Source organism: Ambystoma mexicanum, chromosome 2q, assembly GCF_040938575.1.
Source record: "Ambystoma mexicanum isolate Mex_15411 chromosome 2q, UKY_AmexF1_1, whole genome shotgun sequence".
Lineage (NCBI taxonomy): Eukaryota > Metazoa > Chordata > Amphibia > Caudata > Ambystomatidae > Ambystoma > Ambystoma mexicanum.
The window spans coordinates 1,366,704,388-1,366,719,165 of NC_090924.1; the positions used below are offsets into that span (position 1 = coordinate 1,366,704,388).

At 48.2% G+C, this 14,778-nt stretch overlaps 1 protein-coding gene across 2 annotated transcripts in view; it reads right to left on the minus strand.

Moving 5' to 3' along the window:
- GASK1A (golgi associated kinase 1A) overlaps positions 1–14,778 on the minus strand; it is a 249,365-nt gene that overhangs the window by 185,062 nt on the left and 49,525 nt on the right. The window lies entirely within an intron of this gene.

Below are 14,778 nucleotides of genomic sequence, written 5' to 3' on the forward strand. Positions count from 1 at the left end.
TTAGCGCATGAATCCGAGATTCAGGGCGGAGGAACAAGAAAACAGGAACTAGGAACTAGGTACAAAGGCAAGGAACAAGGAACAAGGGACTAGTCACAACAGGAACACTGCAAACGATGACCAGCGCTGGACTGAAGTAAGACTGAGGCTTTTAAAGCTGCTTAACGAGCACACGCCTCAGGTGTGCTGATTGCTGCACCTGCAGCCACAGCTGTTGCCTATCCTCCACCCAACCTTGTCCTGCAAGGGTGGAGGTGGAGCAGTGGGCCAGGCATTCTGAGAAGCATAGTCATTTGGTTAAAGAAGCATGCTGGCTGCCAAAAACCTGGAATGGATCCGGAAGGGAAGTAGCTTGGAAAATAGGGATTAAGCGCTCCCAATTCATCACAGCACTGTAGCATAAGGTTCGGAGGAAAGGTCCAGTAGGGAATAAACCCCAAATCATGCCCCCAAGTGGTGGGAACGGGAGCGAAGGGAGCGAGTCGTGACAGAATGGGGGGCTCAGAAGTGTGCGAGTTCCAAGAGATTTTAAAATTAGCAACCTTCCAGGTATGAGTAAAAGCAGACAAGAGCAGATTTGAGAAACCCAAGTGTCTATGGAATGAGGATGAAAAAGGAGGGGTATTGAAAGAGGCAGAGTGGCAAAAGGGATTATTAAAGAAGAGAGTTTGGAGTGTCGAGCATCAAATATAAAGTTGGAGACGAGTGCAGTCTTAGTTGAGTGCTTACTATGCAAGCTAGATGCAATCGGTTTTCCAAGGCCATTACCAAGGCCAGTACTTGGAGGTCTCTTTGAAGAGCACCTGCTCAACACCAAAATCCTTTCAGTCAGGGTCCTCGTAGCACCAAAAGAACATCCGGGCAGCCAAGCAGGCTGCATTTCACACAAATTAAGCATAGTCCGAGGCCCTCCCTCATTTGAAAGTTCCGAGTTTCATCCAGCTTTCCAGTCTAAATAGCCAACCTGATAAAGGCTCTTTGGTTTACACGCCCGAAAATAAAAAAAAATAAAGAAATAAAAAGCCTTTCATTGCCCCATTGCATCTTTTTAAAAGTCACGATTTGGGCATTCACAGTATGCACCTCAATGACATTACTAGAGGGTCTAGGTTATTTTATGTAACAGAGTAAGAGCAAAGGAAGTGTCAAGTACCTTCTCTAAAGAAAGTACATTTTACATTCCCCTCACTATTATGAAAATCAGAATTAAATAGGAATTATTTCAAAGACTCCACGTCAATGACAGATCAAAAAAGCAAGTCGGTTTCTCCAATAAGTTTAGAAGTAAATCGGTCCAAATGTTGAGGGTTTTGGCAGTTGCCTCAAGGTTGCTGCAGGTGACTCTTAAAACGATGGAAGTTCAACAAAAGTCCAAGCCTGCAGTGGCCAACGTGCAGGAAACGGCCCTCTTCCTGACGGAAACTGCACAGGTTTGACTGTGAAATAGGGTGAGCACCAAAGAGGCACACATTTCCAGCTCACGAAAACTCCATTGGCTGGCAGAAGAGCGCCAGAACAAAGGAGGCGGGGGCAACGCCAGAGCCTTAAGAACACTCCTCTTGCCCCGTGCCCTCTGCTGCCCGAGATAGTGGGGGCATGATTCACTGCAAGGCCAAGAAGCAGCCCATCAACTTTCGGTTGGCCTTGAACTTACAACAAGATTGTGCAGTGTCCACTTATGGTATTTACATGGGAGTGGCCAAGGGCCCAAGTTATAATGCTAGCCAGGGTGCCGCCACAGGGGACCCTTTGAAGGCCAAACGTTTAGCAACGGCAGTGGTGCGTAATGGCCAACTTGTAAGAAACGCCTGTTTCCTACGCGAGTTAGCCTGCAAAACAGGGCGTGCGCCAGAGGAGCTGTGGTTGCCTGCAACAAAATTAAATAAAAGTGGTCAGTCAAATGGTACACGAATCCTGCAGTATGTTAATTGATCGGCGCAGATCAACATGTGAGACGGGATGTGTGTCTGGGAAGTAGATTTTAGAGATGAGTGTTAGTGGGGGAGTGAAGAGAAGTAGACTAGGAAGCGCTACATTTAGTGGGGAGCGTGAAGGAGCGCATCATGAAAATGAGAGGATTGAGTACAATCCAGGGGCACAGTTGGTCTGCCAGGTGTTTGGCGTAGAATTGATTTGCTTCCATTCTGTTCTCAAATGATGATATATGATAGGTTATTTATAACACGCTTAATACCCAGAGGTTTCTCAGCGCTGACCCGGGGATCGAACCTGTGGTCCTCTGTGTCTGTCTTGCTTCCAAGGTGAGCACGTTGCCCCTTAGCTAGCCTCCCGAGACTAATGATCCTTTGCAGACTAGTTGCATGTGGATTTATAATACGTTATGCTAGTGCACCGTTTCATCAATTCGATTAAGGCCGCGGTTTTCCAGTAGTCCTTTGTCGGCAAGTTGCACGCGCCTCTAAGTGTAAATAGTTTAGGCATGGGGATATGTGGATTGACTTAGGTCAAAGTAGGCAAATGGTGGAGAAGGTTTTGGTGTGGTTGCTTTGCTGGTGTTAGTTGGATGGTCAAATTTGTAGAGGGTTTTTGAAGGTCAGATGGTCTGCTGCGGGAAGGCCTGTAGGCAGAACATCCTAGAGGATACAGGCAGAATGTCAATGAATTGCCTTGATGGGAGTACATGGTTTTTGTATTTTGTATTTATATTTTTATTTATACACCGTCTTACGCCAAGGTGCGGTACAAAACTAATTAACAGTAGAATTGAAGTGAAAAGGGGTAGTACAATAAAAAAATTACTTACAATGAGACTTAAAATACAAATAAGGTTGCAGTAGGCCGGTTTTTAGGGCAGCACAGAAAGTAGAATAGGAGTGAATAGACCGCAGAGAGAGAGAGGGCAAGCATTGCACTGCAGAGGAGCCCATAAAGAAAAAGAACGGAAACGAGAAGAAGCACATGGAGGGCGAGATACAGCTAAAAGAAAATGGGTTTCATATCGAAGAGTATGAGAAGGAATATAAAAGGAAACAGGAGAAGATAAGATAGGAGCAAGTCCATAAAGGGATTTAAATACTATATAAAGAAAGTTTAATTTAAGTGAGAGAGGAAGAGTAGCCATCGAAGAGAGGCCAAAGAGGCAGAGATAGAGTCACGAATATGTAAGGAGTATTTAAGACGGATAGAGGAATTAAAATCTGATTTGAAAGGAGGTAGACGAGAGACAGGAAGAGCAAATGGGAGTACAGAACAACAGAATAATTGAGAAATGATTAAAGAAGGGATTAGAAACTTAGTGGCACTGAAAGTGAGACGAGGTCTAACTTTACGAATATTGAAAGGATGGAAATGACAGGAACGGGATGTGATTGAAATGTGATGGGGGAAACAAAGATTGGTGGCAAGATGGAGACGGGCGGGGTTGTGGGCAGTAAGAGAAAAAGGGAGATGAGAAGGGAAAAACTGGACAAAAAAGGGGGAGTAGCGGGCGCAGGAATAGTATTAGCAGTAAGAAAAAAAAGAGGACTTCAGTCTTAGATGGAGGGTGGACAAGAAAGACAAGCAGAAAGATGTGTGTATAGTATGTCTAAAAGAAGAAAAAGACATAAATAGTTGGGTGTCATCAGCATGAAAGTCATGAGACAAACCTAAAGAGGAAATATGAGCCAAGGGACAGGTATAAAGAGAAAAGAAATGGGCTCAGAACAGACCTTTGTGGAACACTGTGCGAAGGAAGGAGGAACCAGAGCAAAGACCAGCCCAGGATACTGAGGAAGTACGATTAGACAGATAAGATTGAAAACATGTGATTACAGAACCTGAAAATCCAAAGGAGGAAAGAGACTGAAGTAGTGGTGTGTGATTCACTGTATCAAAAGCAGCGGATAAATCCAAGAGTAAAAGAATAGAAGAGTGTTTAGCATAGCAAGCAGAAAGAAGAGTCAGACGGAAAGAAGAGCAGTTTCCATGGAATGAAGGGGCAGAAAACCAGACTGGGTGCGAGGTAACAGTTTAGATTGACAGAGGAAGAAACCTGGGAGTAGACGAGACATTCCAACAGTTTTGAAAGCTAAGAAAGAAGAGAAATAGGACGAAAGTTAGAGGCAAGGGCAGGATCGAAGGAGCATTTTCCAGAACTGGAGAAATAATTGCATGTATGAATAGAAGAGGGAAAGTAGCAGTGATAAGAGAAATATTAAGAAGACTAGTAATGTACGAATTAAGCGAAAGATAGATTTTAGAAATAAGAGTGGAAGGAACTGGATCTTTGGGAGAAGCAGTAGGATGAGCCTGTGAGATGAGTAAGGAAATATCAGAATTAGAGATCGGCACGAATGAAGAAAGAAATGCAGTAGAAGGGAAAGGGGGCACAGGGCAAGAGGAAGGCAAGGAACTAGGAAAAATAGCAGAACAAAGAACTCCATTTACAAGTGAATAAATTAGCAAAGTCGGATCCAGTAAGTGTGGAGAGAAGGGGGTGATCAGGCGGGGGGGAGACAATAGACGAGAAAGGGATTGGAAAAGACGGTGGGGTGGGATGATTGAGGGTGCAAGAGATCAGAGTAATCGAGACGTTTAGAAGGAAGGAGTGCATCATCATATGGTGGCCTGTAGAGCAGGGATCTGAAGAGTGATACAGTTTGAGCTGGGAAATTGGTGATTGGGGTGTGTTATAGGGGTGTTCTAGCCTGCTCTTATACAGGGCCCAGCAGGCAGGCCTTCTGCCTACTCGCTGCGCAATAAGCAGACACTGGAGGCAGGGCCGGAGGGTATTGGACTGGTGCACAGGCGGCTGTGAGCGCCATTTATTAACACTTGGCACGTGATCACAGCTGTCCCCGTGGGTGACGTGATGGGATCACTTCTCCCCCCCATGACCAACTGGGCCCGCGCTCACAGCACAGGCTCAAGACACAACATCCCATGCCAAGGGTATAACGTGAAATTATGACAAACATGACATCATGCAGAGTCAAATACTTATATACATAAATGGAGACAATGACATATACTTTATCTGAGTCTACTTTAAGCCCAATAGACAGGCAGGTTCACAGTGTCAAGTTCCATTGCTATCCGTTGGGGTATTGGGGAAAACATACATAAAAAAAGGGTGATGGGGACCGTCGGGTCCCTGGTCGACAAAGAAGAAAACAAAGGGCAGGAGGAAATTTAAAAAACCCAACACCCCACCGTCGGAGGCTGGAGAAGACTAATGAAACGACTATGAACTCCTGGGATACATCAGGTCCCTAGTGGCACAACCCCGTCCGGGACAGGATTTTTTTTTTGACCAAGAGAACTGCGATGCACAATCATGTTTTGGCTTTGGCGGCTTGCCCGTTGGCAGGCGTCACAAACAGGGGAGGGAGGGGGCAGGTGGGAAAACGGGCTAGGGGAGGAAGGAACTCTCGGGATCTCCTCGGATCCAGCCATAACGGGGGACAGGGCAGCTCCCGCCGAATCGGGAAGCCGATGAACACCATGCTTGGGAGTAATGGCAGACCATGAGAGAAAGGGCCGGGTCGAGATGATCAGAATTGGCTCACTCAACGTCAAAGGGCTTAACTCCCCAACTAAGCGCTCTCTTCTGGGGCGAGAAATGAAGAACGCGGGGACAGACATCCTCTTCGTGCAGGAGACTAGATTGGTGAAGGGTGAGGAGAGGGCCATCCCCGGATCGCACGTGGGCCAGGTATTTTGGGCGTCCAGCGCCACTAAAAAGGCGGGGGTTGGGATCCTGATCCACAGGCACCAAAAACTAACAGAGGTTTCCCATTGGGAGAGGGAGGATGGGAGGGTCCTGATAGTATCCGGTAATCTCCACAACTCCAGAGTCTCCTTGGTATCCATTTACTGCCCCAATGTAGGCCAGAAGGAATTCATCCACGAGGCCATGGGAGAGGTGATGCGCAGGGCGGAAGGTCTCCTGGTACTGGGTGGGGACCTCAGCATGTGGGCGGACCGGGATTTAGACCATAGCGGGGGGGCCACCCAACCAGGCGGCGTGGGGGGAGGCCCGGAATGGGGGCTCAGAGACCTGATGTGGGAAAGGGGACTTGTGGACATTTGGAGGGAACGTCACCCAAGAACAAAGGGGTACACCTTTTACTCAGTAGCCCATGGGACAAGGACAACAATAGATTATCTGTTCACAGGTCACCAGTTCATGAGTAGAATCGACGCGTGTGATATTCGCCCTGTCAGTTGGTCAGACCATGATATGGTCTGGTCGGACCTAAGCATCTCTGGCTTAAAGGCCAGGTAATCTTTGTGGAAATGCAACGACTTCCTGCTCAGGGACGCAGTCTTTAGAGAAGAAATGTCCTCGGCAATCAGAGAATACTTCGAGCTAAATGACACGGGCGAAGTGGATCGGGATATCGTATGGGAGGCGGTGAAGGCAACTTGGAGGGGTAGGCTGATAAGTGAAGGAGCCTCCAATAAAAGCGAAAGGACCCTTCTAGCTCACAGGTTGAGGTCAGATATACTCTCCCTAGAAAGATCAGAGGGGAAGGGGGAAGGAGAAAAAGAGAGGGACCTAGGCCTGGCGAGGGAAAAGAGACAGGAACTCAGGGATCTAGAATTGAGCAAAATAGTAGCGGGCCTCCAACACCTGCGTCAGAGGTACTACGAGAAGGGGGACAAGGCCGATGCTATGCTGGCGGCCAAACTCGGAGGTCAGAGAGCGGACAGGTGGGTCCAACAAATCGGGGATGATGTAGAGGGGGAATGTACGGATCCGGAAGGCATAGCAGAGAAATTCGCTAGTTTTTACGAGACCCTATATGGAAGAGAGGGGGTAGTGGAGAGGGAAGCACGGGAGGCATACCTCAAAGGGGTCTCACTCCCGACCCTTGGAATGCTGGAATCCGGGCCCTAGATGCCCCAATAACAGAGGAGGAGGTGCTGAAAGCAATTTCAGGGCTGAAGCTGGGTAGGGCCCCGGGGGAGGATGGATTCACCGCAGGCTTCTACAAGGCTTTCTCGGGTTTACTGGCGGGCTTCCTAGCGGGTCTATTTTCGAACATAATGCAGACAGGGAAGGCACCACCGTCATTTGGCAAGGCACTAATCACGGTGATCCCGAAGGAGGAGAAGGACCCTACGGACTGCCGCTCCTATAGACCTATCTCCCTCCTTAACGTGGACGCGAAGCTGTTCACGAGAATTATTGCCACGAGGCTGGACGGCCATATGCCGAACCTAATTCACTCAGACCAGGTGGGGTTTATACAGGGAAGACAGGGAGCCGACACCCTGCGTAAAACTCTGCATCTCATGCGGGTCGCAGCTCCGATGGGTGAGAACCCAGTCCTTGTGTCCATAGATGCCGAGAAAGCATTTGATCGGGTCGACTGGGGGTTCCTACATGGTGTCCTAGAAAAGCGTGGCTTTGGAATGGGGATCAGACGGGCCGTCAAAGCCCTATATATGTCACCTTCGGCCAGAGTGGCTGTCAATGGTCGCCTGTCTTGCATTTTTGGCCTCCAGAGGGGGACGAGGCAGGGCTGTCCCCTTTCCCCCCTTCTTTTTGCCATGACCATGGAGATTCTCGCAGAATGCCTCAGAGGTTCTCCCACGGTGCGGGGCATAGTGGTGGGAGACCGTACCTTTAAACTCGGCCTGTACGCGGACGACATCCTGCTCCACCTGAGGGAACCCACGCGTTCAGTCCCGGCGGCCCTTCAGATCATCGACCAAATTGGCAGGTTCTCAGGTTTTAAAGTTAATGTCGGCAAGTCCATGATCTTCCCATTTGCCTCGGATGCCGATAGGTGCTTACCTGCATTGCCCCCTTTGGGCCTTCAGGTCTGCGTTGATGGGATAAAATACCTGGGGATCAACATTGTGAGACCCAATGAGGACCTGAGCCTGGCAAACTACCCCCCTCTGTTTGAGAAATTGTTCAGGGAGATGGAGGGTTGGGGGAAGGGACACATCTCATGGATGGGTAGAATAAATGCGATAAAAATGAACCTGCTCCCCAGAGTGCTCTACCTCTTCCAGATGCTCCTACTGGAGGCCCTGGTGGCATACCTCGGAGAGGCCAAGAGGCGCATACTGAAGTTTATATGGCAAGGCCAGAAGCCCAGAATAGGGTATGAGACCCTCACCCTTCCCAAAGAAAGAGGAGGTGTGGCTCTCCCAGATCTCGACACGTACCACAGGGCCGCCCAGCTCAGGGTTTTGGCCCCCCACCTTAGAGAAGACCCCAACAAACAGTGGGTCTACATTGAAAACTCCTTCCTGAGCCCAGTTACGGTGGATGAATGGTTGTGGGTCCCACTTAAGAAACTTCCGAGAAGAATTAAAGACCACCCCATTATGGGAACTATGTGGAAGGCACTAGCAGGGAAGGGATATAAGGATGGAGTCACCACATGGCCCTCCCCACTCAATCACATATGGTCCACACCGGTACTGGAAGAGATTCCGGGACATGAACATTACCAGTCCTGGTTCGAAGCGGGGCTTTGTAGGGTTGGCCAACTGGTGAGGGTTAACTCTTTCATACCGATCCAGGAAACAGAGGAGGCGCTGGGTATCGGCAGACTTTCGCCGCTCCTATACCTTAGACTCAAGGGCATTCTAATGAACCCAAAACTGAAGGAATGCTTACAGAGGGGGCTCACCCCAGTGGAACAAATACTGGACTCCCATACAGAAATGAAGGGCCTCATCTCACTCCTGTACACGGCCCTCCTGGCTTCCCGAGAGGGAACCACTGGGAGCCTCAGAAGAAAATGGGAGAGGGATCTAGGCTGCACCATAGGGGATGGTCTCTGGGGGAAACTCTGCACTAGGGCCTTCAAGACGTCGATTTCATGCCAATATAAGTCCCACAGGTCAAGCTCCTCCACAGGTGGCAGTACGACCCGATTACTCTTTCCAGGATGTTCCCAGACGTAGCCCCAGTGTGCTGGCATGGGTGTGTGGAAAAAGCCAATTACTGGCATATGTGGTGGACCTGTCACAAAGTCCAGACTTATTGGTCCGAGGTGCTTAGTTGGATCAGGGATGCGGGGGAGGGGGACTACCCGTTGGACCCCATACTGGTGATTTTTGGCCTGCACCATAGAGATGAGCACTGGGAAAAGGTACCGGCCTTGACACACGCCCTATTGCTGGCTGCTAGAGCGGCTCCGGCCAGGACCTGGAAAAGACAAACACTTCCAACGAAGAGGGAATGGGTGACAGTGGCCAAGGACATTTACTTCATGGACAAACTAACGGCCGCAATACATGGCTCTAGTGTACAGATTGAAACCGAATGGCTGCGTTTCATGGAGGTGTTTGTCAACTCAGAGGACAAGTCTCCAAGGTAATTGGACGCCTCCACCCGGCCCATAACTACCTTGTGCATAGATCCCTATGCATGGGAATCTGGAGAGTCGATTATACATAGTTGGCCCCGGGCCCGGCTGGTGCTGCCCAAAGAGAAGAATCACAAATTGCGGACTCTGAGTTCCCGAAAGGGGAGGGCAGAGGAGGGGGGTGACAAGCGTTAAAGCCTTGTGTTTCTATTAAGTTTTGAAGTCATTATGGACATGTGCCCAATGTATACTGCAAGCATAAGTTTGCTTTTTCTGGCTCTTGAAAAACCAATAAAAATTGAATTAAAAAAAAAAGGGTGATGCCTTTTATTCACTCTTCAGCCAAGTGTTGTGCCACATGTAAGCAAAGCCACACCTCTGTTACCGGGGGACACATCTGCTTCTGTGGGACAGGTTCTTGCACGGTGACAGCCACGTGGGACTCTGGCAGCCCATTGGCCGCTTAGATGTTACGGCAGCACACAGGACACATGGAGAAGGACCTGCTCCTGGCCTACACTGCCCAGCGGGCCGTGAGCATAGATGGGACCACGGTGATGAAACAAATGGTAGCCAGCGCTGCTCAGCAAGGCTGCAAGGATATGCAGGCCGAAGTGGTGAGGGTACATTGACCTGCTCCTGGCGCACGCTCCTTAGCAGGCCACGAGGATCCACATGTCGGAGCAGAGAGAACGCGTCGGACTCTCCAGCAGTATTAGCCCACTTGCTGGCGGACTAGATAGGCCAATGGTCATCGGGCCTGGCCCAACGGTTATGGGCTCTGGGGTGGCCAGGCCACCTTACCTTAAGTTGTGCTGGGGAAGGACCCTGCTGCGTGACCTGCTCCTGGCTCTGGGCTGCAAGGATTGGAAGGGTCACTTATGAGGCTTCGGGTGGCCATGCTCCATGACATTGATAATGCTGGGGAAGGGCCCGGCTGCATGACCTGCTCTTGGCCTGGGCCACGAGGATGGGCAGGGTCACTATGACATTGATAAAGCTGGGGGCAGGACCCAGCTGCGTGACCTGTGCCTGGCTCTGGATCAGGAGGACACGCAGGGTCATTGGTGAGGAGCTCCGGCGAAAGCCAATGTAGCGGCGGTCCATGCCGTACCCTTCTTCTCCCCAGGCAGGCACTCACTACGTGTTGACTTACTGTGGCAGTGGTCTTAGCCGCACCTCTTCCTCCCCCCACCAGGCAGGAGCAGGGAAGAGCTCCTGTGGCGGCAGTCTCTAACTTTCTCCCCCAGGCAGATGAACTCCTTAATGATGCAGTGGCGGTCCTCGCTGCGCTCCTTCTCCCCCAGGCAGGAGCATTTGCTTTCCACTCCCCTCCCTCTCATTTTCCTGCTACACCCCTGGGGACTCTAGGGCGTGTGCCTGTCTTGGGCGGGGACTCTGAGGTCTAACCGACAGTCGTCGGATGTGTTCCAACTGAGGCCGGGTCATGCACAGATCCTCTTAATACCTAGTCGCCAGTTGTTATGGGGGCCGGGTGTGCCAGCCAATGGAGTAACTTTGCTGAAAATGTTGGGGGGGGGACATGCCATCTGAACATCTGAAGAAAAGGTGCCCCAGCCAAATGAATGGGGACAAAATGGTGTGCCATGAAAGTTGGGGGGGACAAACACCCCTGCCCCCCCTAAAATTACACCTATGGTGTCAGCCCACTCTTATACAGGGACCTACAGAAGGGCCCCTCTACCTCCCTCGCTACGCAATAAGCAGTGAAACAAAGAGTCCAATCTATGGACTCTCCCTCCCCTGCACACTTTAATACTGAAAATCTGTCAAAATGTTAACTGTATATTCCTTAAGGAAGTCATAATATATTCAATAATGTAGCACAATTGTTCAAATGATAACAGGCATGTATCCTGAGAAGGCCAAACTTGACGCGTTTCGGGGGGAACTACCCCTTCCTCAAGAGAAATTCACACTACAAAAGAAGTCCCAAATAAATATTGTAAGTTTAAAACTCAGCAACACATATACATGCACAGTCTCTAATTCATTTCCAGGTATAAGTGTACTAGCCATCACACGAGACAACATGCCAAGGGGTGTCGAAGAGATCTAATGCTACACAAGTGAACCAACAACCTGTAGAGCTAATTGTCGAGTCAGACATTTAAAAGTGCCTCAACATCATGCCCCTCCTCCGTGTCGCCTCCTCAATTCAGGTGAAATCGTGAACCCCAAGATCACCCTGGCAGGCAGAACCCTCCATGGCCTTGGGTCCTGGTCACTTAAAATCTGGGAATGAGAAAATCTCTCAACTCTGGAGAGCGCAAAAACAGTAGAAAATAGCAGTCATCTAATACACACCTAAGTGAACAATCTGTTGCAATGTGCATATCACTAGAGGCACTTGTCTTACCCAATCCTCTCTAAATCAAGGGAGTCAGCTAACGAGCGCTCGAATAGGTATTATATCTTGGGTTCCTGTTGAGTCAGGTTCCCGATTACCTTTGCCAGACACAGTCTGGATCTGAGCCACTCCTAAAATTGAAACAAGATATAAACACGTCCTCTAAACCATGGAATGCCCATAGAACATCTCATGTAACGGCTAACCAATAGTTCGTAAGTAAGACAAATAGAGCATATTGCGGTATGTACCTTAATCACGTACACAGAGAGATGAAACATTAGCACCATAAGTGGAAAGTATTTAAAGAGAATAATCGGAGCGCGAAATAAGTCACGCAGGTTTAGTGCTATTCTCCTCTACGGATCCACCATAAAGATCCAAATAATTAATGTAACGCTTAATCCCATCATGAGCGTCAGCATCTAAGCTATGCGTAGTACCCACAAAAACTTAAATGACACCATACTTGGTTCAATGTACCTTACAATGTGGGTATAATGCATTTAATGAATTCTGGCCTTTAGAAGTTCAAGAGAAAAGAGGTTAAATACAGTTTTCAATTCCTAAATTACAAAGTGCCTAGATTAGTGTACATTCCATTCATGTCCCAATGTCTGCTTGATTACCCATCTCAATGATTTACATACCTGTCAGATCTCACAAACCTGTGTCCACATCTGTATGGTCCACTAATGAGTGTCAACTTCTAAACCCAGTGGACATTAAGCTTCTAAACCACATAGCATGTAATCAAAGGGTCACCAATCCTAGTTAAGACATTTTTATATTCTTGACATGTTCAATATTAACACCAGTTTGTTATCGTGTGAATCTTCTGAGAGCTTTACATTAGGGTCTAGGGTCACATCCTCCATGTTCAGATAAAGCAATTTAAAGAGAACTCCTCATTCATGCCTCTGGGTTGAACCGTGTCTAGTCGGCGCATCCAGAACATTTCTCTCTGAAACAGGTGAGAATTAAAGTGCCCCCCACCCCTGCGTTGCACCACTTCTAGTACTAAAAACTGCATCTGAGCAATTGTGTGGTTATGTTCCTTAAAATGCCTGGCCACTGGAGATTTAGGATGATTGCATCTTACATTCGATTTATGTTCAGTCCATCTCTCTTTTACCAGTCTTGCCGTCTGGCATATGTACAAATGGCCACATTGATATTCAATAGCATCTCTCATACCCAGTGTTAGGCAAGTGGCATAATCTTGGAGTGGAATCTTCGGCCCTGAGTGTGGGTGGGAAATTGCCTTACCCTTCAATATGTTGTGACAATGATTACACGAGAGACAAGGGAATGTACTCTTCTTTCTTGCACTCAGTACCATTTGTCTGTTCCTCTGAGATCTCTCATCTCATACCAGTTTGTCCTTCACATTAGTGCCCCTTTTAAAAGCCATCATGGGTGGTATGGGGAGCAGCTTGTGAAGTATTGGATCATGTTGAAGCATGCTCCAATTCTTCTTGATTATGTTATTAATTTCAAAGCTCTGCCTCGAGAACCTTGATAGCGAACAGTAGTGGGACTTCTCTCGTCCTCTGCTTAGGATGAAAGAGTATCTTTAGGTACCGATTCAAGCATCCTCCAGAACCTCCTCCGGATACCCTCTTTTCTTAAACTTGTACTTAAGCTCTGAACATTCTGTGTCTAGAACCTCAGAGTCTGAAATAATTATTTACTGTCTTAGAATCTGACTCTAGGGAAGACTTCATCATTGCTTTTGGGTGAAAGCTAGATTAGTCTAACAAGTTATTAACATCAGTAGGCGTGTGATATAGTGTATTCATTATCTTACTTTCATTAAGTGAGTGAAGGCTCACAACCAGGAAATGTAATGTAGGCAGACCAACTTCCAGGGTGAATTCGATACAGGTGTGGGCGCAATTCAGATAATTGAAGAACAGGGTTAGTTCTTGATGTGAGCCACACCAAATCCCAAAAATATCGTCTATGTACCTTCTCCATACAATAAGCTTATTTGCCCAGTGTACGAACATACTTTTAAAATTGTTTGCTGACCCCATAGATGTCCGTGAAGTCTGTGCATAGAAGGTATCCAGATATCTGAAGTAATTATTATACAAGATGATGTCTATAATGAATTGTTTATTGCCTCTCACTTCCTCAGAGTTTAGCAACATCCACTTTATGGCCTCAAGGCCCTCGTTGTGCGGGATAGAGAGGTATAGACGACAGACGTCTAATGAAAAGAGTAAACATTCAGATGATAATGCAACATCATCAAGGCAATTAAGGAAGTCTGTGGTACCTCTTAGATACGTGGGGATTCCCGGAAACAATGGTTGCAATATCCTATCGCAATAAGCATACATTGGTGGCAGGGTGGATGCTATTAGAGTGATGCACGTGCGGCCGCGCGCGCCTCTTAGTAACACTTTACATGTGATCACAGCGGTCCCCGTGGGTGACGTGCTGTGATCACTTCTTCCACCAGGAAGCGACTGGGTCCCGGCTCAAGCCATAACAGGGTGTAGAGGGGGTGGGGCGTCCTAAACCCCTCTCGACTCCCCAAGGAACTTAATAAGTCGTCTGCTCACTCTATCAGGCCCTAAACACAGGTAGCCGAGAAAAACCTAGGGCAAGACAGATCATGTCAGGGTGTGAAGCTGGGGTCAAAACAGCGCCTTTCTGAAACATACAGACACTGAGATAATTCACGCGTACCCATATTTTGCAAGTCTTGTGTCATCATATACCGCAACGGAGGGTCATTATTTCCCTACATATGGAACAGGTGACGTTTCCTTGGCTCAATGACGCTTAGTTTACAAAATGGGTGACATTTTGAGAACGGCCAAGGACCCGCAGAAAGATTCCTTAACATTCCCATCCACAATACCTTTGGAACAAGATCTCCTACCAAGAGGGGCATTGGGCAGGGGTGGACTGGCCCATAGGGAACTGTGGAGATTTCTCTGTAGGTCTCTGCACCCTGGGCGTCTTGTCTGGTGACCTATTTTACTTCCAAATGTTCTCATAGGAAAAGATTGTGCTTGCTGAAAATGTGTGATGTGGGGCCCCTCTGAAATTATTTCCAGCCTCCAGGCCCTCTTTTGGTTCCCAGTCCACCCCTGGTATTGGGGGAAACTATTC